The sequence below is a fragment of the Rhineura floridana genome, chromosome 17, assembly GCF_030035675.1.
Source record: "Rhineura floridana isolate rRhiFlo1 chromosome 17, rRhiFlo1.hap2, whole genome shotgun sequence".
Lineage (NCBI taxonomy): Eukaryota > Metazoa > Chordata > Lepidosauria > Squamata > Rhineuridae > Rhineura > Rhineura floridana.
This window is the reverse complement of record NC_084496.1, coordinates 22,350,633-22,376,811: the sequence shown is the minus strand read 5'-3', so window position 1 is coordinate 22,376,811 and position 26,179 is coordinate 22,350,633. Positions and strand designations below refer to the sequence as shown.

General features: G+C 44.9%; 1 protein-coding gene and 1 long non-coding RNA gene across 6 annotated transcripts in view; one reads left to right on the top strand and one right to left on the bottom strand.

Moving 5' to 3' along the window:
• GRIN2A (glutamate ionotropic receptor NMDA type subunit 2A) overlaps positions 1-26,179 on the top strand; it is a 212,238-nt gene that overhangs the window by 82,839 nt on the left and 103,220 nt on the right. The window lies entirely within an intron of this gene.
• On the bottom strand, positions 19,228-21,390 carry LOC133371774 (uncharacterized). Of its 2 annotated transcripts, none has more exons than XR_009759381.1 (3): positions 21,221-21,390; positions 20,831-20,916; positions 19,228-20,039 (listed from the first exon to the last, which is right to left on the bottom strand). It is a non-coding gene; the product is annotated as an uncharacterized LOC133371774 (long non-coding RNA). The 2 variants fall into 2 exon arrangements; XR_009759382.1 differs by having other exon boundaries at positions 19,228-20,036.

Genomic DNA, 26,179 nt, shown 5'->3' with positions numbered 1-26,179 from the left:
GCCCCTGTCCTACCCTCACCTGTGTTTCTGCCGGCAAGTCTCTTGCCTCTTTAGGAGCCTGGTGAGAACAGGACAGAGAGCAAATGAACACTCTAACCACTACACCACACTGTCTGTCTAGCAAATGAACACGCCACTCGTGGACTTTGTTTTTCAGAGCAGGAGCAATGGCATCACCTGGCCTGGATAACTGACAGACAATTCACTTCTTTCTGGCAAGTGAATGAGGTGAGAATGAGGCTTTCAAGTGAGCTTGCTTTAGATTAGCACAGAGCAGGTGTGGGGGGGTCCTTGGTCCTCCAGATGTTGCTCAACTACAACTCCCATCAGCCCTAGCAAGCATGCCCAATGGCAAAGGATGATGGGAGTTGTTCGACAACATCTGGAGGGCCAGAGGTTCACCACACCTAGCACACCCTTTCTCTCCCAGAGACAGAAACCATGGCAGTGTATCCCTGTGAAACACATGCCATGTATTCAACCAGTCCAGTAGTCAGACTACTCCACCACATTGCATCTCCAGTTTGGAAAGTGCAAAGTGGTTTGACTGGTTACACGCGTGGCATGTGGGTCACACACTGCCACAGTCACGATCTCTGCACGTGACCTGTCTCGCTGGGTTGCTGTGAGCTTAAATACTAGCAAAGAATCACCACTACCCTCCTAGTGAACCTCGGGTGCGGCCAGGAGTGTGTGGGAGTGGGTTCAGCATGGGGGAAGTTTCAACAGGAGGTGGGTGATGTGTATGTGTTTCAGTCTGGTCAGGTGTGCATGTGAGGGGGCTTGATGTGGAGCAAGGTGTGTTTATGTGCACTATTTGGCATGGGAAGTGTGGAGCAAGGCATGTTTGTGTTTCATCGTGAATCGTTGTGTGCGTGGGAGTTGTGTGTGGTAGTGATTTCAGTGTGGGGTGGACTGTGTGTGTGTGGGCTCCATGCTCCTACAATTAGGGCTGCAGTCTTTAATCAATGAAATCATGAAGGAGAGGGCAAAGGGTGCAAACTATCTGACTTAGAGTCAATTTACAACACATACACACACAGAAAGCCCAAATCTGTACCTTCATTTTGCTCCATCTGAACATTGCCAGCAGCTGTGAAAATGCCAGCAAGACCAAATTAAGCTTGTCTGTTTCTCTGCAAGTGAGCAGAGGGTATCATAGCATTTACTCCCCCCTCCCAATCCACACTGTGGTTCTCTCAACAGGGCATGAAATCCAGGGGCTTTGTCTATCCTCCCTTGTTTGCCTTTGCTGCAATGCTCAGACAGCTGCTTCATCTCCTTCCTCTGGGAAGGGGCTGTGTTAAAAATAATCCCACCCCAGAGGAGCGTAAAGGGCCTCCCAAGCAGGACAGATTTTGTCCCAGGCGCCTGCATCCGTAAAGCATTTCCTGACATCTGATCAATCAAGGGACGTGGTGTGGAATGCTTTCCGGGTACAGGAATGTCCGACAGGAATGCTTTAGTGTTGTCACTCCGGCGAAAGGAACCCTCGCAATCTTGGCTCTTTTTGGAAATGGGGTAGGTGGGAAGAAAAAGAAAATGAGAAGGGAGGTCAAAGAGGGTCTGGGGAGCGGTTCAATCCGCAGGTCAGCCCGGCTCAGACTGGTTAATCCCATTAACCAGTTAAGAGCTCTTAAGAGGCGGAATTGGAGGCAGTCCAGCCATGAGGCAAGTCTAGGTATGTCTCTGGTTCTTGCCTGGTGCCTGCAGATAAGCCATTGCATGGGGTGGAAGAGTGAGGCTCAGAGGGTGTTCGCTGAAGGTGAAGGGGTGCCAGCTGGCTTTTGCATCTGAGGCACAAGAAAAATGGATTTTAGGATGGCCTCAGCTACAGTTAAGGGAGCAGATGTAGCTCAGTGATAGATAAGAGTTGAAATTGGATTCAGTGCAAAAATGCACAGAGCGCAGTAAAGTGTGCACGAAGAAGCACAGATGATTGAAAACAGCACAGGCATGCGCTTTGCAAAAATGTGCCTGTTAAGCAAAATTGCATACGCAAATGTGTACATTGGGGGGACATTTGCACGAAAAAGATTATGAATTTTCATGAGGACCTTTTTAAAAACACACATTTGCAAAGTGATAGGAAAAGGTGGGAAACTCAAGACTGGAAAAATGAGAAACTGGAATGGACGGATTTGCCCATCCCTAGTTGTAGAGCACCTGATTTTCATGCAGACTCAATCCCCAGCATCTCCAGGTAGCAGCTGGGAGAGAAACTGGAGAGCCCTTGCCAGTCAGTGGAGAGTCTGCCTGCTGTTCGCCATCTGCTCACTGTGGACGGGCAGCGTCAAACCCCCTGCTCTCCCTTCGTAGGGTTCTGTAAACAGATCTTGGACTGGACAACCCTTCCAATAGTCCTCCGTAAAGAAGGAAATGTCAAGGTTTTTTAAAAGCAGGTTTTCCAGCTGCATGTATTTCCTGTCAGGCATCCCACACTAAAAACAAAACAAAAAGGCGAATGAGCACAAAGTGTGTTTGGCTCCTTGCTTACGCCCCTGAATCAGTGGCGGTTTCTTCATAGGAGTCTGTAGGTCTTATTTACTGTACAGTGATGATTCATTTATGAATCTGCCTCAGTTCAGGAATGAACAGGCAGACACAAGAAAGGGAGCCCTTTAACGGTATTGACAAGGATGCATTGAAACGTTACCTGCCCAAAGATGATGGTTAAAGAAGAGGAGGTTCTAGCCAAAAAGAAGAAGGCCTTTTAATATAGTTGGAGCAGTTTGTTTTAAATATGGAAACTGAATGCATTCTACCCTTATACAGTTTGGGTTCATGCTGACCCTGACATTGCCTATCATTTAAGTGCTTAATAAATATATATGCCTAATGGCAGCTGGTGTAGCACAGTGGAGAGGAGAGCCTGGCCTGGAGTCCAGAGTCTGTGTTCAAATCCCCGCTCATGTCTCCTGGGTGTCAAGGGCCAGCTAAAGATCACCTCCACAGTGAGTGGCTCAGGGGTTATTTGCCCTGCCACCTATGCAGCCGTGGGCAAGCTGCATAGTCCCAAGGAGCCCAGTTGCCCCCCAGCTGGCAGTTGTGGACAAGGAAGGGGCTGGCTTGTGCAGCTGTGGCAAGCTGAGCAGGCCCTAGGCAGCTGGGGAGGACTAGCCTCAGAGGGAGGCGATGGGAAACCCCCTCTGAATACCGCTTACCATGAACACCCTATGCATAGGGTAGCCATAAGTCGGGATTGACTTGAAGGCAGTCCATTTCCATTTTCAATGTGTGTAATTTCAACCTCCATTTTTCAAACTGCGTATGATCAGCTTTCCAATCGCACATTTTTTCCAACTCTGTATTCTGTGCCCAAGTGAACACTTAAAAACACACCAACCTTCCGCCGCATGGCCATCCTAGGGGCAATTTAGATCAAGTGAATGGGATGGAATGAGAGGCTTAGGCCAGAGGTGAGAAACCTACAGCCTGGGCCCCAAATGTGGCCTCTTTACCCAGCCATTAGGGCTCCCCATAGGCCACACCCCCTCTGCATAGGTGACAACTCTCACCATTGTTTGTCTGAACCCTTCTTGAGTGACTTTGACTGGAACGAGGATGGGCAGGTTTGTGTGTAGAAACTAGGGATGGAGGATATTTAAACTGATCAAATCTGCACTTTCTGAAACAATATGATAAGTGAAACACAGCCGTCCTTTGAAATTTACATTCATCTGAATTTTGTGATGCTGGTCTCCAACTGAATATCATTTACAAAAATGCATATATTAGGGGAAATTGCTTGCAAAAATGAGTACATTAGTAAAAACTGCACACAAAAATGTGTTTATTAGGAGAAAGTCACCCTAAAATGTTGAAGAATTTTCATGAGGATTTTTTACTTTTTTTGCAAATTGTTGCAGAAATATGGAGGACTGAATTTTAAAGTGGAAAAATAAGAAATAGAGAACTGGAACTGACAGATCCTTCCTTATAAGTCTTCATTTTATTGGTGCTGTGTTTCCCCCCCTGTTCTTTGTAGATCTATTGAAAATGTTTTACTTGTTTCATTTTTCTGGGATGCCACCTTGACGGCTGGGAAGGCATCTAACAAATCATCTCCCAGATTGTGAATGATCCTCTCCGTAAGTAGTTTTGGCTCTTGAAAATGATGTCAGCCTACTCCAAAATCTTTTGCAAAAATGCTAAGCAAGCATCGCAAACTAGAAAATCCTCCAGGTCTTTCCCAGTGGCTCTGTTCTGGTCCATGATGAATCTCCTCTGCATCCCAGGTCCTAGGGGGTTGATTGAGTTTAAACTATAGGTTCTAGATTAGAAAATGAAAAGGCTCTGGGTATTGAATGAGTTTAAACTGTAGTTTTCACCATACCTATCTTCTGTGGGTCGATTAGTTGATTGTTGCTTTTAATTGTATTTAAATAAGTTTTTTTTTAATTGTGCTTTAATCAGATAATTTATGTAAGCCAGTTTGGGAAGCTTGCTGGCTAGAAAGAGGGATAAATATGGAACAAACAAACAGACAAATAAATAGGGGCAGAGTGGTTATCTCTGGTTGATGAAGTTCACAGTTCCACAGAGAAACATCATGCAGGATAGTCAATGCAAGTCTAGAAGCACGTTGGAGCCATTTCATGCTCCAGATTTTTTAAAAAAATGTTTCCAGATGTCCTATCTACATAGCCAATGATCAGGGATGATGGGAATTGGCAACATCTGGAGGGCCAAAGGCTCTCCAGCCCTGGTCTAAATCATTAGATTTGGTTAAATTCACATTTTAATTGGGACCTACTTAATTTGCACTGCTCAAGACAGTATTCACTAATAGGCAAAAAACACTTGCAGTTTAAGAACGTACCTATAGCCAACAGATATTTCGATCAAACTTTAAAAAGCAGGGAAATTGGGCAGCTATAGCGAATGCACCAGGGGAGCAGGAGACCTGACCTCCTCTCTGAGATATTGTACTGCCCTACACGTTTGTAAAAATGCAAACCCAATTTGGGTTGGTGTTTTACAGTCCAATCCACTTCCTGTGTAGCTTGGAAGAATTTGGTAACATGTGCTTCTGAGCATATGGTGAGTAGTGGCAAGGGGAGGAGGAGGGGAGGGCTAGTTTGATAATTTTTATGCTTTTTGAGATTTGGGATTTACTCCTGTACAATCATGCTTAGGAAAGGTGACATTGACCTGGGGGAAGAGAAGAAGGGGGAAGGGGGAGAGAAGGGGAGGAAGGGTAGTGGTAGGGAGGAAGTGGGAGGGGAGAAGAAGGGGAGGAGAGGAGATTGGGTGGGTGGGCACTAGGCAGAGGGGAAGCCCCTTTCCTTTCCAAAAGGAAAACATTGTGAACTGTATCATTGTTTTTCAGGGTTTCCCCCACCTTTTTACTCTACCGCAGGCACATGTAGTCTCCCATCCAAATTTAAACCAAGGCTGTCCCTGGCCACATCCACATCAGACTGTTCTTTCACTTTAGGCAGTCATGGCTTCTCCCAAAGAATCCTGGGAAGTGTAGTTAGTGAAGGGTGCTGAGAGTTGCTAGGAGACACCCTGTTCCCCCCACAGAGCTACAATCCCCAGAAGAGGGGCTGACTGTTAAACCACTCTGGCTTTTCCAGCACAGTCAGAGCAATAGGAGTCTCCTAACAACTCTCAGCACCCTTCACAAACTACACTTCTCAGGATTCTTTGAGGGAAGCCATGACTGTTGAAAGTGGAATCAATGTTTGGCATGGGTGTGGCCCCCTGATTAGGCAAGCCAAGCATCTGTGAGTCTGGCTTTTAGAATACTGACAGTTGGTTCTTACTGAGCATGCCTATGCTTATCATTGACTTCAATGTTAAATTTCTTAAATTAAGTAAAAATCAGCCATGCATTTTTTAAAACCTTTAAACTGCAGACAATGAAGATAAGAGTATGGGGCAAGGTCAGGAATAGGATTACAGGTACTCTGTGAACATGGCTGATTTTTAATTACTTTTAACAAATTATGAGACCATGACAAAAAAAAGTCCAACAGGGGTCGGGATTTTTTCCTCTTGTTGTACACTTTGAACTCTGGATTCTCTCTGACTGTTTTGTGTATCACCATGAATACTTAGAGGGTTGTTAAGCAAGCGTTTCTGAGTTCAGGACTATACGTTTTGTAAGATTTTGTTTTGGAATAAGCTTATGGGAAGCATCAGGATGGCATGGGGGTATTTTCAATTTAATATGTCAGAATGTGAAAAATGCATGCTGGCTATAGTATACAGCCATGAATGATCCAAAATGCAACTCTTTTTTGGAATGCGCACTTCTCCTAATGTTCCACTGCTGTTCTTCACCAAATAACATGTATAAAAATGTGTACATTAGGGGAAAGTGTGCATAAGAATGCACATATTAAAGAAAATACATATAAAACAATGCTTCTATATGCACGAATGTATATTCATTTGGGGAATTGCCTGCAAAAATGTGTATCATCGAGCAAAATTGCATGCAGAGATGGTAATTTAGGAGAAATTTGCACCCCAGTGGGAATGAATTTTCATGAGGACTTAATTTTTATTTGTTTATTTTTTTTGCAAAGGCATATGAAACTTTTGCCCATTAACTTCATTGGGTGAACTAGAGTTATCATGTTATAAGGGACAGGTGGGGTGAAGAGGAGGGATCGAGAAGCAAATTAATTTGGGTTTTTCTCTTTTTCTCATTTTTCCAATCGTACGTTTGGTTTCCCACATTTCCACATCAGTGTGTGATTTTTTTTAAAAAAAAAAAGTCAGGACAATTTCTTGGCATTTGAATGCAATTTTCTCCTAATACACACATTTTGATATGCATTTATAGGAATACTTTACCCTAGTATACTCTTTGGTGCCCTCATCACTTGACTGGAGAGCTGCATTGTGCTAAATTTGGAGAAATGTAGATTTCAAAGGATAGCTGAATTTTGGTTCGAGTGTTGTTTCAGAAAGCACAAACGCAGTAAATCTGCCTTTAAATGCAATCTGAGTCTAATTTCTTCCCCATCCCTAGCAGGGATTGCAGTTTTGCGACTTTTTCCACATCTTGTGTAATTTTACAAAGCATGGGACAATGCCTTGTAACCACAATTGATGAAAGATGCCTAAAGACATTATATGAAGCCACAAGCCTCCTTCCTCTGGATTGCTTGTTTTGTGCAAAATCTAATTTCACATGGGCTGTTTTCACTAGATTAAGGTTTCAGTTCCATTGTACAATAAAGTAGCCTATTTTTTTAAAAAAAAGGTCTGTGGAAGCTGGGATTGTAGTTTATGAAAGGTGTCTCCACTTTTAATTAAAACCTGATTCTTGATTGGTTGTTGCTTGCTAAGTACAATCTATACTGTTTGCAGCCAGGCTAGGAATGCATTCTTTGGACATGTCTGCTACAATACAGAGCAGTCGGTGGAATTAAAATTTCCCTCCTCCTTCCCTTTGTTGTCATTCTTTTAATTCCCCCCCATCTGTTCTAATTTGGGAAGGAAGGCCATGGAATATTGCAGAGTGGACACGATTAACGTTAAGGAACTTGCCATTGCAGTAACTTAGTGACACACCAGTGTTGGATGAACATGTGGAGGCTGGTCCTTTAGGGCAAATTGGGCACTGCCCACCAGTCTGCTTGCCCACCTTCTTACAACCGATCCAGAGAGTGGCACTGGCTGCCTCTCCCCTCCTCCTTAACCTCAGTGTTGCCCTCGCAGGAAGAATGGGAACAAGACTGGAATGAGCTAGCTGCACCTCTGGACTGCCTGCCACCGGTTCTGGCTTCATTTACTGTTTGCTTCCTTGCCTTCCACCCCACCAGTTACGAAGTCCATCAGCCGCCACCATTTCCGTTACAGAATTTTGTTCAGAGTGTTATGGTGTTGCTTTTGTGCTTGTGTCATTACTGGGAAATAAGCATGGCAACCATCAGTCCGAGGAGCCAGGAGGGATGCTGCCGAGATTCGCACCACCCCTTCTGTTGAAATTCACCCTATGAATATAGCCTCCAGAATTTTGGTCTCTGCAAAGAAGGAGGAGTATGTTTGCTCACCTTTAAGAGGTGAGGAAGTTATCTCTAGGGGACAAGGAAGTTTACCTACTGTTCTTTTCTATCTCAAGCAGGGGTGTAGCTGTCTGAGGGTGCGGACGGTTATAGACCCCTTACTTTATTGGAAGCAGGGTCCCAGGCAGGTCTCTCTGCATAAGCCAATCAGCATGAAAAGGGAGTGTGTTAGCCACTGAGGAGACTCTTCTGAGTAGTGTGGTGAAAAAATTTCAGACCACTTCAGAACAGGGTTAAGTGAGTTTATTTTTCCTGCAGCAAGAGAAAGAGACCTTACACAAAAATGGCGCAAAGGAAAAAATGGCGCTGTCTCTGCTCTCTGTAGAGCTTAGAGCTCTCTATAGAGCAGAGTGCTGATATTTATAGTCGAGTACACAAGTTTCATGTAAGCATCACATAAGCATTACAGGACATGGCAAGGCGGACTTAGCAGTTTCAAACAATGCCAATTCGGCAACTGCTTCCTTTCCAAACAGATGTATCATGTTGACCGTTTCAACTATCTGGTTGACCATTTCAACTTTATTTGACTCTAAACAGATCTATTCTCTCAGTCATTTCAACCTTTCCCTTTATCTAACTTCATTACAAATTGTCTCCTTTTGACCATTTCAACTTTTCCCTCCCATCTGGGTTTATTACAATACCTTCTGTTTTCAGTGAGCATCTGGCTTCTCCACATGGCTGGTCTGCCTGAGGGAAAATGGCTTCTAGCTTGATCTAAAACCAAAATCTAAAGCTACAATGGATTCTAATATTTTTCCCCATCAGCAGCTAGCACACAGCCTTCCCATTCATGCTGATTGGCTCCTGGAGATGTCTGTTGTAGTGGAGTGTAGACTCGGGGACAACATGAAGAGCAAGAGAGATGAGGGAACGAGGGAAAGGTGGCAGGGCTGTGAGGGGTGTGGTGTGATTATCATGAAGGGACCCTGCACTTCTGGATTTGCCACTACACTACTGGTCTCAAGACTAGGGAGGGAGGAGAAATCTGCCTGACTCGGATTCCAAAGCAGGCTTTGAGACCACATCAGCACTTTACATTGGCTCTGTTTGAGCAAACGCTGTTGACTGTTAGAAGGTAGGAGAGGAGAGGAGAGGAAAGTCTAATATTTGAGTGAGCACCACCACGAACCTTCAGAGCATTTTTCTCTCTGTTGGTGGCGGAAAGCTAGCGAATAAACAGAGGGTGGCTAGCATCCAAATGGGGTCAAAGACCAGAATGCTGAAGTATTTCATAAAAAAACTGGTTTTATTGCGAGATTTTTTTTTTGTTAAAGAAGCCCAAACTGGTTTTATTGCAGAATATTTTTCAAAGAAGCCCAACGCGTTTCAGCCTGTAATCACAGGCCTTCATCAGGGGATAATGAACTTTTACAATGGTTAACCGAACAATTTTGGTCCTGTATTGCACTGATAAAAATCCTAAGAGGCCATTGGCAGTTTTCAAGTGGTCCATGGGGGATGAAGTTTGGAAACCACTATATTACAGCAAAACCATTACAATGGCCTGTAATCCGGCTCATCAAAACAGCAAAACCTCAGCAGCAGAAAACTGCAATAAATAGCAGAACATTTCTCATAATCTGTCAAATGCTTGGGAGAAGGGATAGGTTTTTGCCTGGCACTGAAAGCATGTTAATGATGGCACCAGGTGTGCATTCCACAAGCAGGGAGCCACAACTGAAAAGGACCCTCTCCCTTGTCACCACCCTCCAAACCTCTCTCAGAGAGGGCACCCAAAGTAGGTCTCAGATGAAGCTCAAATGTCCTGGGTAGGTTCATATTGGGAGAAGTGCTCCAAAATATGTGTCTGTGTGTCAGACAGAGATCTGTATTTTAAAATTCTAATTTTTGCCCTGTTACAGCACAAGCCTAACCATGTCTACTCAGAAGTAAATCCTACTGAATTTATTGGGCCTTACTCCAAGGAAAGTAGGGTTAGGATTGTAGCCAAAGGGTTGTATTCCACTAAGTTCTACCTAGAGTAGACCCACTGAAATTAGTGAACTTGTTAGTCATGTCATATTCATTTAAATAGGTCTACTCTGAGTGGAAGAAGCACTGGATATAACCCTTAGTCACCCACCCCTTTTAACTGGCTAATAGTATCAGTAAAGAAACTCCAGATTCACATTTCATCTTGGTTACAAACACGCCACAAATCTTTAGGCAAGCCACTGTCTTTCAAGACCCCGACATCCCCATCCTATAAATTGGAGATAGTGCTATGGGGCTACCATACAGGACTGTTGTCAGGATTCCTGAACAAATATATGTTAATCCCTTTGCACACTCAAAAATGTGGTGTATAAATGCTAGGAACTGTTCTCCTACTAGGGTCTGGAGAAGAACCGGAATCCAACACCACTCCTTTGAGTTGGCCTGAAAATTCTGACATGAGAGCTGTGAGCTGTTCAGCTCTGTCGCGTCGATCCATTCCCCCCACGCCCCAACCTCTCTTTCTCGCTGAAGCAGTTCAGAAGGTGCTGCCTTTGCTTTCTGCTTCCCCCCTTCTTTGTGTGCCACCACGTCTGTGCATGTCTGAATAAATCTAGGAGCATTTGACCAGGCAGTTTTTTTTAAAAAAAAGCATAATAAAGTGAGGGCTTGGCATTTTGCCTTTGGCTGAGCATTGGTAGAAAAGTTCTTTTTCTATGGAGTGCTGCACGGAATCCGGCAGCTGCCCTCTGATGAGTCTCTCGTTCCACAGCTAACAGCAAATTCCATGCTCAATGGAGTAGCCCGGCTGTTGTCCAGGGAAGCACAGAGATGCTTCCTTTCACCTGGCACTACATGCATATGGTGGAGTGTGGCCCGTTACCTGATGTCCTTCTCATTATGCACTGATGCGTTTTTGGCCAATGGTGTGCAATCTTTATCTCCCCAGGCAGATGGAGAGCCAGTAGTTCAGTGGAAACAGCTTGTTATTTACTGCTGATACTCAGCCTCCTATGAAAAATAATAAGTGTTTGACTCTGCTTTTTTCCTAGTGAATGAGATCAGGTACGGGCGAGCTGGCCTGAGATGTAAGAGGCAGTAATAAATGGTTTAATTTGCAGTTGGAGTCTGGAGAAGATGGCTAGCTTGTGACTCAGAGTTATTGGGATTTCACACAGGAAAATGACATGCCGGGTCTTTGCCTTCTCGACAGGATCACAGCCTGACAATGAGTTCTGGGGGGCCGGACGGAAGTGTGGAGTTGACGGAAATGGGCAATGACTCCAAAACTTGGCGGGGGTATGGGGGTCTGCAGGGTACGAGTCGGAACATCTCTCATCAAAGTACATAAAAAGAAGGATTAGGACAATGGATCAGGCCAGTGGTCCATTTAGTCCAGCATCCTGCTCTCACATTGGCCAACTAGAAACCTATAAGAAGCACCTGAGCGCAACAGCACTCTCCCCATTTTAGCTGATGCATTGTGTGTGTTTTAGTTGATTGAGTGATCCATTAAATGTGCATATATTTGATGAGTCTGTGTCAGGTTAGAGTGTCAGACTCAGGCCTGGGAGAGCTGGGTTTGAATCTCCACTTAGGCATGAATCCCACTGGGTGACCTTGGGCCAGTCACTGTCTCTCTCCGTCTAACCTACTTCACAGGGTTGTTGGGAAGATAAAGTAGAGGGAGGGGAGAGAACTGTTTTGAGCTTCTTGGAGAAAAAGAGTAAATAAAATAAATATATATAGTAGAGGGTAAAAGCTATTGTTCAGGTACAAGGAGAATTTTTCCTGCTTTATAGATGATTTGGATCATCACAAACACCATCTTGGAAGCAGGATTTGGTGCAATCTGGACTTTGTGGAGCACCTATTATTTCTTTATTCTTTCTGTAGAGCACCTAAAAATGCCTCATTTGAATGTCTGCCATATCTTCCCATATTCTATCTTAAGACTCTGACCAGACTTGGCGGCTTTACCACTAACAATTATTTTTTCCCCTCTTGTATACCATCTAGCTAGTGACTGATGAAGAGTTCCGTAGAACTCAAAAGCTTGCACACTTTTGGGGGACTTTTTGGTTAACTCAGTAATGAAAGGACTCTGGGATTCATCTTAGAAGAAGCATTTCTTTTTTCCATTGGCGGCTGGTAGGGCGGAAGGCAGGGAGCCCAACAGCAGGTGGAGCCAGAGCCAACGTCAGGCAAAGGCAACTCATCCTAGCTTTGTCCCTGTTCTCCTGCTGAGTTTTGCAAGGGCAACACTGAGGTGGAGGTGGCAGAGGAAGCAGACAGCCAGGGACACCCTCTGGACTGGTTATAAGCAAGAAAGCAGGTGGGCTTGGTGGCCTGTGCTAATGGATGGGCCTCCACTAACCTCTTCTGTATGTGAGAAAAGAGAGGGATGTCTCTTTGAAGAGGGTGCTTGCTATCTGCAGTTTTCAAAATCAGTGTTTGTGGTCCCCTGCATTTGAGTAACCAGGAGTGTAGTCGTCCAGGGTCTCAGGGGCTCTTAGACCCCATACCTTTTAGGGAACAGCATCCCAGCAGGGTCCCTATGTCTCCAGCATCCTATGAGCCAATCACCATGAAAGGGGAGTGTGTTGGCTGCTGAAAAGAACCTTCTAACCTGCTTCCTTCCCTTTCCTGCTGATTGGAGCCAATCAGAGTGAAAGGAGGAGAGCCAGCCATTGAGAAGACTCTTCTCAGTAGCTAACAGACTCCCCTTTCATGCTGATTAAAATCCTAGGGACGGCTGTTGTTGTGGGAGAAGGCATTAGTAAGGATTGATAAGCAGAAAGGAGTATTCAAACCTGGCCAGGTTATTCTGCAATCTTCGAAGGCTGCATAATCTTAGACTGTGACTATTGTGAAAGGACTCTGCACTTCTGAATTTGCCACTATGCTTCTGTGAATAATGTAGATGTTGTCATCATCATCATCATAATTAAATGTATGTCCTGCCCCTTCTCTCGGAAGGAGCCCAGGGTAGCGAACAGGTGATAAAACACTAACAACATCTATAAAACATCTTAAAACCAAAACATCTTAAAATCATCTTTAAAACATCTTTAAAAACAAAAAACATAGCTAATTATGGTGACCAAAGAGGATCCCCCCCTTTAATCATTTTTTAAAAGAGGACTGACGTTGTCACATTGTGGTGCTATTGCAGCCAGTAGCAGCTGGTGCAGAGGGATGCCACCACACCCCTAATTTCCCAGCAGTGGGGTCACTGCACTAACAGGGAGGAAAAGTGATAAGGTGAGGTAGGGAGGGGACATTGATGCTGTGCAGGCCTACTGGTGCGAGCACCAGACTGGTGCGCCTGTACAAAGACAACCTCCCCGCCACCTTGCCATTCTCCCTCCAGGTAAGTAGCAGAGACTCTGCTGCCTGGGAGGTCAGGTATGGAGCATTACCCCTCCTTGCTGGCCACTGCTGATCATAGCCTGGAAACTATTTCAGCTCTAATGGAAAGATAAACTTTTTATAAATAAATGGTGTCATAAAACGACCCTCACCGCTAAGGTTGGAGTGAAAGCAGGCCGAGTTTCAAAGGGCTACTCAGATGAACTGGACCTTCCCCTTGCCACCCACAGCAGCTGCATCAAGCTCACGTGTGTGGGCGGAACATAACAGGATCTCCACAAGTGCAACACTCCAGACAGCGTGGAAAGTCAACTGCAATTCCGCTTGTTGCTCACGACAGGAAGAGCAACGGCTGGGTAGCTGCTTGCGACTCTTAACTTTCCACAGTAAGCCACATTCCAGCCATGCAAAAGTCAGAGGTTTCCACACACACCCCTCTCCGTCCAACATCCTGGCAAGCAACAGGCACGATCACAGTTGAAGGACACGTTCCAGCTAGGCAAAATTTTATTCTATATTTGTTCGTATAAGATGCTTCCATTAGTGCATTGCTTATCACAGCACTAAAGGCCTGATTCCTATAATGTGCAGAACAGACATTGTGATATGTGCAGGGGGCGGGCACCTCCAGACTGCAGTGAACGGCTGGTTATAGAAGGGGTGGGCTGTTCAGTCCCCTGCATCTCCAGGTAGGGCAGGGAATGTTCCCTGCCTCAGATGTCCAGTTCTGGTCTCCGCACTTCAGGAAGGATGCTGACAAACTGGAACAGGTTCAGAGGAGGGCAGCAAGGATGATCAGGGGACTGGAAACAAAGCCCTATGAGGAGAGACTGAAAGAACTGGGCATGTTTAGCATTGAGAAGAGAAGACTGAGGGAAGATAGGATAGCACTCTTCAAGTACTTGAAAGTCACATAGAGGAGGGCTGGGATCTCTTCTCAACCGTCCCAGAGTGCAGGACACAGAATAATGGGCTCAAGTTGTAGGAAGCCAGATTTCAAGTGGATATCAGGAAAAACTTCCTAACTGTTAGAGCCATATGACAATGGAATCAATTACCTAGAGAGTTAGTGGGCTCTCCGACACTGGAGGCATTCAAGAGGCAGCTGGACAGCCATCTGTTGGTAATGCTTTGATTTGGATTGCTGCATTGTGCAGGGGGTTGGTCTTGATGGCCTTATAGGCCCCTTCCAACTCTACTATTCTATGATTCTATGAGATCTTGGTGAGTTCAAAGGGGGCTGGGAGTATCTCGTGTGGGGACGGAGGTGATGTCACGCTCCTAGTGGCATCATCAGGAGCATGTTTACTTCCAGCTTTGGAATTGGACTTGGAAAAACACGAAGCTATTTTCTGATTGTTTAGTGTGTAGGGAAATAAACAGCCTCTGCCAAGCCCAATTCCAAATCAAACAATGTTCTGCTTGCTGTTTTTTTCGGAGTCTACTAATCACAGACACTGCACCAGGAGACCATGGTATTGGCCAGTCTCTGTTTTGTCTCAGAGTAACATTTGAAGAACATTTTGATTTGGGTCTGCAAATCTGGATGAGTTCTCCCCCTTCCCTGCCTTCTTTGAAGGTCCCACATTTCTATTAAGACATCCATCTGTGCCTGTGCAGCTGTGACATCCTTGCGGAGCGATTCTAACAGTCTCCTGTTTTATTACTTTGAAACGACTTTGAATATTGCTTTAACCCATCCTGGTTGAGGACTCTTTTAATTGTGAAATGCCCTAAAGCACTGAGAACTAACAGTGGGAGGACGGTTGCTAGTTGTCTTTTTTTCTTCGTAAGACGAAGCATTTTGGCATCCATCATCTTCATCTGCTCTGAAAGGGAAAGTGAGTAGCTCAGCGTCATGCATGTTCTGGAAATATGCGTATATATGCAGAGATCCTCAGCGGTCTGAGCTGCAGGTGCCGGTGTGTGTATTTACTGTAGAAGCAGGCTTCTACCCTGCACTGAGATCACTGAGACTTTAGTAAAATAAGAAAAGCTACTTTATTTATAGAAATACATAGTAGATAGGAAAGGCATACCTAGTTCTAACTAACTAAGTTGGAGGCACAACTTGGATATTGTTCTCATAGCTCAGGAGAGAGAACAAAATCAGAGATGTCTCCTCACTCTTCGGACAGCTGAAGAAGAAGACAAAGGAAGGAGGGGGCAGGTCAGCTTCCCTGAGCATATCAGTTTACAACAGAAGGAAGTTAGGTAGAGAACAAACAGCACAGGTAAAGGCTGGCAAGCCTAGCCAGCTGGAGGACCCTAACTCTGTCTTCCTTCTGGAATACAAACAAAAGGACCCAAACTGGAGTTGCTCTTGCCCCAATTCCAACAACGCAGAAGATCCCTGGTTCAATCCCCAGGTACCTCCAGGTAGGGCTGGAGGCCAGACAGACCCCATGCCCAAACCCCTGGAAAGCTGTTGCCAGACAGTGTGGATGCTATGGGGTTAAATGGACCAATGGTCTGATTCAGCAGAAGGCAGCTTCCTCTGCTCTGTGATGTGACTCAAAGGGTGCCCTAGCAAAAGTAGTGTATATTTTTTTGGAACGAAGTCCCACATTTTGGGAGGGAGGTGCTTGCCAAAATGGGTAAATAACGTGAACAGAAGCGATGCTGTGAATAATGCGGAAGCAAAGCTCGAGGGTTCGGTGTTTGCTTTAACTCGAGGAAGCATTGTGTGGGCAGAGATGATGCCCATCTTGCCATTTTCAGTAAAAGGGTTCTAAGAAACAACAGTAAACAGAAGGCTAAGTGCGTCCCTGGAAAAGTTACATCATCCGCCTTCAAGGATGTCTGGTTTTTGTTTTGCTTTGCTTTTGCTTGAAAAAGAAAAAAAGATTGCTTGCAACGAAGTCACATTTCATGAATACAAATATCCGTTGCTTTGCGTGTAAGGCAGTTTAGAACGCTGCTGTATATTTCATGAGGATTTTAAGGACAGGCTTTCATAGCAGAAGGAGCTAGAGTGGATTAACAGGGCTGTGGAGCTGAGAAATGCTAGAGCAGGGACAGGCAATGGGGTGACCTCCAGATATTGTTGGGTACCAGCTCCCATCAGCCATGGTCAATGGTCAAGGATGATGGGAGCTGGACTCAAACAACATCCAAAGGGTTGAAATGAAATGCCTATTTCATTTTGTATCCTATCCTTGGACCAATTTCCATTTGGGAATGGGGGGGAGGGATATTGTTGTCATGGCTAGCATGAATAAAGCACTAACCAATGAAAACCACCTATTCCCAGAGAAGGGCCTTGGGAAGGACCTGACATGTCAGTGATTTGATCCTGCATATATCAGACCTACCCAGTGCTCCCTCTCCAAGCAAAGATGCATGTCAAGGCTTGACAGCTCTTGGAGTTGAAATTGCATTAGATTGCTTCACCAGAGGAAGACCCTCCCATGGCAACATCATGAACCAGCGTCTGGACACTCTGAGAGAACTTGCAGAATGAGGGGGTGCAATTGGACTCATCCCCTCCAATTCTGGACCTCCACAATCACCAACAGATCTCCACGGACAGCAGCAGGAGTGAGCTGGAAAGCAAACCTTAGTTCTGGTGGTGCAACGCAAGACATCCCATGTCTTAGTTGGGAGGAGGAACCATGGCCAGAACAACTGTCAGTTGCAGGGCCCCAGCTAGCGTGGGGCAGCCAGCATGAGTATTTGGAAGTTTCCCCCTTTGCTCTCTGGAAATGGCTGATGCAACAGTCTACATGGGCCAGCTCCTGACCTAGCTCCCTTCTGGACAGCTCTTCTCCTGTTCAGCACTAGGTGCCGGACAGCTCCCTTGCCTGACTTAGAGGGGTGGAATAAGACAATGCATCTTAAACATTCCGGCAAGAGGGTCAGTAAAATCAAAACAGGCTTTCCACACCCTAGTACCAAGCAATATCAAAGAAGGGGGCATATGCCATTAGTTTTTGTTAGGTACTCTAAGTTTATGTTCACTTCATCTATTCTGGAAATTGTCTCTCCCCCTGCACCCTCCCGTGTCTCCCCCCCCCCTTCAGATAAGGCTTTTAAAGATTTGTCTACATAATGCAAACACTGAAAGCTACTAGAGTTTTGCAAAGTGACATTATTGCGGCGGATAGAAATGGAGCAGCAAAGAATGTTGCATGCATTCTGAAAGAGCTTGCATTGCTCTAACAGCCCAAATTAACTTTTTCAGATTGTTTTTCAGATTATTTCTGGCCTGCCACAAATTTTCATTTAATTTTCATTTCTTGCCTGCCCCTCCCCGTCACCATGACCTGAAAGGAGGCAACAATTTAAAGCCAAGCAAATATCTCAGATAGCTCCCGGGGGGGGGGGGTTGGACCTAAGCCTTAGTTACAGTACTGGCAGACTGATAAAGTGGAACAGACAAGGTAGAACTGGATGGCTATCCAAATTGGGCCAAACTTACAAACTGGCCCACTATTGATTGAGTTTTTGCAGAACTTGAAGCCAGCTAGGTTTTCAAAGAGACAGCATAGAAGGAGGGGAAGAGAGATCACTGATTATATCTCTCAGTGCTTCGATCTCCCCCTTACCTTCCAAGCAGGGGTCAGTCATCCAGGGTCGCAAGATGGTCATAGACCCATTACTTTTTGGGGAGCAGGGTCCCATCCATGTCCCTATGTATGAGTCAATTACCATGAAAAGGGAGTGTGTTAGCCACTGGGAAAAGTCCTCATCCTTTTGTGCTGATTGGAGCCAATCAGAGTGCAAGGAAGTGAATCATCCAGTGAGAAGATTTTCTTTTCAGTAGCTAAAACACAGTCTCCCTTTTAATGCTGATTGACTTATAGGGATGTCTGTTGTAGTCCAGTCTGTACCCGCGAGGCGACAGGGACAGCAAGGGAGATGAGGGAACATGGTGTGTGTGGTGTGACTATTATGAAGCGACCCTACACTTCTGAATTTGCCAGTATGCTGCTGCTTCCAAGCAGCATTTGATGGAGAGATACCAGCAACTCAAGTCTATCTGGAAGTCACAGCAACACCAGAAGAGCCCTGCAGGATCAGACCAAAAGTCTGCCTAGTCCAGGATCCCATTTCCAACAGTGGCCAAACACATGCCTCTAGGAAGGCTACAAGCAGGGCTGGAAGGCTAGAGCCTTTCCTTTGTTGATTGTCCAGTGGCTGAGATTTGGAGATAGACTACCTCCAACCATGGGGGTTCCACTTAGCTGAGTTGCCTCAGAATTAAAAAAAAAAAAAAGCACCCTGCCTGATTGGACCAAAGGTCCATTTCATTTGATATCTTAACTTCCCCAATGCTCAGCAAGATGCCCTGCTGGGAAGCCCAAAAGCAAGGCATGGGGGCAATGTTCCTCTCCTGTTGCAAATGTCATCTAAATATAATGTGTGAAGAAGTCTTTCTCCGTTATGAATCTCCTGCAAATCAGTTTCATGGGAAGACATTTCTCGCCCCACCACTGCTGAGTTCCAGGGTTATGAAAGAGGGAGAACCCCCCACCCTAAGAATATCAGCTTGTACAACACTTGCCGTTGTTTGAAGAAGTTCATGTGTATTATCTTGCCATAAGGGTGGGGGAGAAATTTGGATTGGTTTGTATATTAATACGAAACTCCCTAATCCGTAGTTCCTGAAACAATATAACCAAAACAGAAGTTGCCTTCAAAAGTTGCACGTCTACAAATTTTGTTATGAGTTCTCCAACCAGATGTGTATCTTAGGGGAAAGCATGCATAAAAATGTATCAGTGAGTGAAAATAATATGCAAAAATACCTGATATTAGGAGAAATTGCAAAGATGTGTATGCAAGGAAAAATAGCATATGAAATGTGCATATCAGGAGAAATTTGCATTAAAATACTGGTCAATTTTCATGAGGATTTAAAAAAACAAAAACAAATTGCAAACTGATGCAGAAATGTGGAAGACTGCACTTAAGCTTGGAAAAATGAAAAACACACACGAGAGAAATGGAAATTAATAGATGCATCCAGTCCTATCTTGCTATGATCCTTACAGTAAGGTAGGGTTGTTGTATTATAGGTGGGAAGGCAGAGAGGTAAAGGGCCACTTAACTGAGTTAATGGCAGTGGGGATGTTTAAGCCAGCAATTTCAGATTTGCAGTTCAATCTCATTGTGGTGAAGTGGCAAACCGTTTCTTCCTTATCCACTTTATTAACGTGATTGCCAGCAGGCCGGCCTAGTTTTCCAGTAGTTAGCCTGCCTTCCACCTTCACATTCATTCAGTTACGAAAGCTGTGGTTAACACTACTAGGGTTGTCCCCAATGTTAGTCTTACTCGGAGCAAACCCACTGAAATCAATGGACCCAAGTAACTTAGGCCCATTAATTTCAATAGGTCCACAATGAGTAAAACTTAGTTGGCACATAGATAATTTATATATCACCCTTTGCACAGGCGGCCACATGATGCTTTACAAGAAAAAACAAATGGAATAAAATCCATAAAAATGACGCAATCCATTGAAAGCACAACGAAAAGAAAGGCTTAACAATAGACGCAGCAATCAGGGCTGTCCTCATCCAAATGCCTGCCCAGTAAGATGCGTCCTGGCCAGCCAGCTGTAGAGAAATAAAGCCAGACACTTCAGGTAGGGAGGGACTGCCACACCAAGGTTCCACCGCTGATAAGGTCCTCTCCAGGGCCCCCTGCACCACATACCTCATCCTGTCCAGGGACCACCAGGAGAACATTATCTGCTGATCATAAAGCACAGGCAGGTTGATATGGAAGGAGGCGTTCTTACAAACAGAATAAGAGACACAGAATCGTAGAGTTCAAGGGGCCTATCAGGCCATCAAGTCTAACCCCCTGCTCAATGCAGGAATCCAATATTTGGGTCCCAAGCCATTCAGGGCTTTAAATGTCAAAGTAAATGCCTTGAGTTCAGCCCGAAAAACAATGAGAATACTCTGACTGGAATGCCTCAGATCTGGAAACCAGGAGCTCCAGCCCATTTAGAAATCAAACAGCGGAGTCCAGAATGTGAGCTGACCTGATTTGGCTTCCCTTTTGGCACCGCTGCTGTGTCCGATTCCGCCTCAAAAAAGAGCAAGCTTCCATGCAGGTAGCAGGGATACAAATGTATGAGGCATGAACAGGTGTTGCACTCTCTTTCCTTCTCCTCCCATGGATACAATATATTTTCTCTCTCCCCCTCCCCCTCCCCCTCCTCCCTCCCCCTCTCGCCCTCTCCCCCCTCCCCCTCCTCCCTCCCCCTCTCCCCCCTCCCCCTCCTCCCTCCCCCTCTCCCCCTCTCCCCCCCTCCCCCTCCTAACATTATTAAGAAAAAAAATGTTGATTGCCCTTCTCTGCACCATTTAATATTTGCTTCAGTCATCCATTTTTTTTATTTTCTACCCTGCTGAATTGCTTGTGGGGGTGAGCAGGGGGAATGCAAATGGATCCATCAACAGGAAAAGCATGTAGCAGATTGCAGCTAAAAATGGGGAAGAAATTCAAATTGGCTCACATTTAAAGGCAAACCTACCTAGTTCAGACTTTCCAGAACAATGCATGAAACGAAACATCACCATCAGTCGAAATTTGCACTACAAATTTTGCGAGGCAGCTCTCCTGTCAAACAGTGTGTACGAAAATGCATGGAGTGTGCATAAAAATGCATAGATGAGTGAAAACAGCCTACAAAAATGCATTATATCAGGGAAGATTGCTTTGCAAAAATGAGTATATTAGGCCCAAATGCATATAAACATCTCTATCTTGGGAGAAATTTCCACTAAAAAGATGCCTTTTCAGGAGGACTTCTTAAAAAAATCATAGACCGATGTAGAAATGTGAACTGAATTTAAGAATGAGAAAAATTAGAAACAGAGAGAAAACAAAATTAACATCCCTAATTGTAGCCTGCAATGCTTACTAGTTGTTTTAGAGCAGTCTGTGACTACCATCCAGAATACTTTCCCCTTTTCTGTATCTTGGAGAGCAGTTCTTCCTGCTATGTCAGCGTCGCCCTTCCTTGAGAGTGAAACCTGGAGAGACTTCTACAAGCTACGGCCCGCTGAATCGCTTCCAATTAGGGCTGATTTGATGTTAATTAGCCCAGTGCTGCTTGGTAAGCTCTTTAGCACTTATTATAGGCGACAGATGAAAGTGCCAGGGAATTACAAGCCCTGCTTTCTGAAGCCAGTGACTTTTGGGAAGCAAGAGAACTTAGCCGGGAAGGTGAGGGCCAGCTGCAATTGTGGCCATTTTGCTTCTATAGAGGGATCCAGGCAGCTGTTCCTTTGTGTGGTGAGCCCCAGCAATGTAGACTCCAGCAAGCGAGCCTAATCTAAATGTAAACTACCAAACCAGGCCCCGTCTGCACTATCCATTTAAAGCAGTATCATACCACTTTAACCATCATGGCTTCTCCCAAAGAATCCAGAGTTGCCTGGAAAGAGGGCTAGATTGTTAAACCACTCTGGGAATTGCAGCGCTGGGAATTATAGGGGAATAGGGTCTCCTAACAACTCTCTGCACCCTTAAGAAGCTACCGTTCCCTGGATTCTTTGGGCGAAGTCACGGCTGTTTAAAGTGGTGTGATACTGCTTTAGATATTATTTATTTATGTATTTATTGCATTGATATACTGCCTCATAGCCGAAGCTCTCTGGGCAGTTTACAACAAAAACATTAAAAACAAGTCTGCAAATTTAAATCATACCAAATTAAAACCCATAAAAACAGATAGGCAAGTTAAAAACGTGCAATTCGAATGCTGTTAAAATTGCCTGGGAGAAGAGGAAAGTCTTGACCTGGCGCTGAAAAGACAACGGTGTTGGTGCCAGGTGCACCTCATCAGGGAGATCATGCCATAATTTGGGGGCCACCACTGAGAAGGCCCTCCCTTGTTGCCATCCTCTGAGCTTCCCTCGGAGTAGGCACCCAACCTTTGATGTTGAGCGTAGTGTACGGGTGGGTTCATGGCAGGAGAGGTGTTCCATCAGGTATTGTGGTCCCAAGCCGTGTATACAATGTATGCAAACGTACAGCGCAGATGGGCCCTTGTAATGCTTGAAAGAGTCATGTCTTTTCCCCACCCCCCAAAAATCCTGGGAACTGATCAATATTTCTGATCATGCATTAGAGAAACATTACCACTCTGAATCTTTCGGACACCATTGTGACAGGAAAAGGGCAACGTCTGCATTCTGTAATTTTGCAGAGAGGCATCATGCAAGCCCCTCTTTCAACTTTTGGTTGCGATCGGTGAGGATTCAGCAGAGCTTGGAAAACTTACTGTTCTGAACGACAACTCCCATCAGCCCCAGCCAGCATGGCCACTGGATTGTGCTGATGGGAGTTGTGGTTCAAAAAAGTAACTTTTCCGAGCTCTGGGATTCAGAAGCTGAGCTCGGATGTTACCGGCTGGAGGGCTGTGCACAGCCCTCCCTATCCGCCCTGTGGTCCCGATCTGTGGGCTCTGAGGAGGGCCAATCCATCCTGTCCTCAAGATGGGACTACTCATCCTGCCCCAGATCCATCGCTGAAATTATTTGGCAGGTGGGACTAAGGTTTCTTAAAAAAAAAAATGGTTGGGGAAGGAGGAGATGCTATGCCTCTTTCTCCCCCCCTCCGCAACTGAGCGCAGGTGGGGGCAACCGCAGAGAATGAATCCTCCCTCTTATCAGCTGATAAGCGTGAGGATTCCTACTGTGGGGTGCTGCTACTTTGCAAGGGGCTTCCCTGCATTCAGAAAAGCCACTCGCTAAGAGGATTTGGTGTGTGTGGCTTAAGGAGGCCTGGCTGGCGCAAAAAGGGTATCAATCTTCTCTTACAAAGAGGTGCTTCCTTTTCTTGGTTTATCTCTTCTTTCCTGCACATGCCTGCCTCTTTTTTTTTTTGCCCTATGCCCAACCACCTGATAGGTCTAGATCACTCTGGGCTGCCGTACCTAACCCACAGCGATCTGGGACTGTCTCAACCCGACTCAACCAATGCCCCAAAGTCTCCAAAGAGGCCCGATTCAGCTCGGTCCTTGGCTGAATATGGAGCACAGCCCTACCAGCTGGGTTACTGTTTGTAAGCTGGCATTTCTTTCTGCCTTCATAATTCTGGTCTTTTTATTAGAGTCTTTTATCACTTGATCTTTCCAATTCCATCATGATGTGATACATTAAGTTGCATTTAAATTTTATCGCCACAGTGTTGTCTGTGGCATAAAACAGTGGGAGTTAAATGAGTTAAGACAAGCTTGTTCTATTGGTTTCAATTGAGCTTCCTCATGAGTAATTTTTGCTGGATCAGGGCCAAGCAATTTAACACACACCACTGTCCTACAGAGATGTCTGTTCAGAAGTCCCAGGTTAAGTGTGCATAGGATTGCAGCCAAACTCTTTCTGCAAAGAAAAAGGATTGTAAAAATGATGCAGATTTCCCAGGGGTGCTGATTTCCATATTTTTTTCTGCTTCTCATAGAGAGGGGCAAAAGGTCTGTGAGATTATGAGAAATCTTATTTGGTCACTCTGCAGGCTTCTGAGATTTACCTGCACTCTCCATTCAGTTGTTAGGAGACCCCTTATTCCCCTAACAGAGCTACAATTCCCAGAATTCCCTGGGAAGAGAGACTGATTGTTAAACCACTCTGGGAATTGTAGCTGTATGGCGGGAATAGGGGGTCTCCTAACAACTGTCAGCACCCTTAAGAAACTACAATTCCCAGGATTCTTTGGGGGAAGCCATAACTGTTTAAAGTGGTGATACACATATGTGTGTGTGTGTCAGGGCAAGGGACAAACTGCTCACTTTTACTTTCTGAGCGGTAACATTTTGTGATTGCTTTCCTCAAGGGGCCTCAGATGGCATAATTAATTTAGGCATATTTGCTGTGCACATTCTGATCCCCAGATGAAAAGTGTTATGTAATTGCATCAAATTGCTCGCCTTTCCCGCCTCCCTCCCCTGTTCTCTTTGCATAAATTATAGCACAGAAAAATGTGTTCTCTGATATACTGTATTCTGAGCAGTACCTGATGCCTTTAAAAATATGAGCATTCACAATCCTGCTTTTTGGGGGAGGAGGGGGTAGAGGAGGGGGGTTTAAGGAAGGTCTGTAAAAGTCAGTGGCTTGTGTTGTGTCTAGGGAGGAAAAGTTCTGTTAATTTCAGTTCTCTGTGTTTCTCATTTTTCAGATCTTAAATTCAGCTCTCCATATTTCTGCAGCAATTTGTGTTTTTCCTTTTTAAAAAGATCCCCATGAAAATCTTTCACCATTTTAGTGCACATTTCCCCTAATAAACACATTTTTGTAGACAGTTTTGTAGACAGTTTTTGTACACATTTTGAAAGCAGTTTCTCCTAATATAATGCATTTTTGTATGTTCTTTTCACTAAACTATTCATTGTAATGCACAGTTTCCCCTAATCTATGAGTTTTTTATAACCATTGTTTGGCTGGAGAACTGCATTGCAAAATTTTAATAAATGTGAATTTTGAAGGATGGCTATATTTTGGTTCGTTATTTTGGAAAGTGCAAAGTTGATAGATTCCGCTTGCAATGCAAACTGAATCAAATTTCTCTCCCATCCCTAGTTATCTCCAATGTTAGTCCTACTAGACCCACTGAAGCATATGGGCATGTCTAACTTAGGTCTATTAATTTCAGTGGATCTACTCTGAGTAAAAGTTAGTTGGATGCAACCCAATATTCTATTTTATTTTATAAAGTTATTTTTATTTTATAGAGTATCAAAGCCTGTTTGGGAAGCCATGTTTCCTCTTGCTTTGCTCCTGGAACGTCCCAAATGGAATATGAAGGCAATAACTGCCAACTGTTCTTTGTCCACAGCATCACCATTCAGTGGTATACTGCCCCTGAAGATGGAGGTTCCCTCCATTTATCTATTGATTTATCATCATTATCATTTTGCAGTCTTTTCAATATTGACCAAAGATTAACATTTCTCACTTCCGTTTTACTCACAATCTCATCCCCTCCCATCTTCCCTAAGCCAAGTTCCTTCGTACTGGCATTGTGGGAAATAAAAACCAGAAAGCCAAATCTCTGGTACTTCAATGTATTCTTTGCTTGGCACATTCAGGTTGTCTTAAGTAGGATGTCATTTTTAGGGTGGCTTCAAACACACACATGCTGGATTTGTAGCTTTGAAGAGTTTGAAATAAGCCTTAAATGTAATCTGGGGCAAGAGCAGCTCTTATACTTTGAGCCTCAGACAGTGGCTCCATTTGATCTGCGAGGGGCTTCAGTTATATCTGACACTGTCTTAGGATGAGTTACGGCACCACATGTGACAACACAGGCTATACTGCTAGCTTGCCACTGGCCGTATGGAGAGGAGGCATCATCCTCTGGCTATTGGCCCTGAAACAGGTGCTGCAAACCATCCATGCCATCTTGGGAACACAGGAAGCTGCCTTATGCTGCGTCAAAACATTGGTGCGTCTAGCTCAGTATTGTCCACACTGACTGGAAGCGACTCTCCAGGGTTTCAGTCAAAGGCCTTCCCAACCCTACCTGGAGATGCTGGAGATTGAACCTGGGATCTTCTGCATGGAAAGTGGATGCTCTACGATTGAGCGATGGTCCTTCTACTCTATTTGGCCATCGTACCCTCTTAGGCAGGAAGGACTATAAGGCTGCCAATTAGCTGCCAGGCTAAGTTCAAGGTGCTGGTTTTGATGCATAAAGCCCTATGCAGCTTTGGACCAGGATATCTGGAAGACCATCTCACCCCAATATACCCAGTTGATCGCTCCACTCTGCAGGTGAGGGCCTCTTGCAGATATATTCTTATCAGGAGATCTGTTCCACACAATTAGAGTTGTGGCACCTACTCTTTGGTGCTGTGACACCCATTGTCTCCTGATAAATA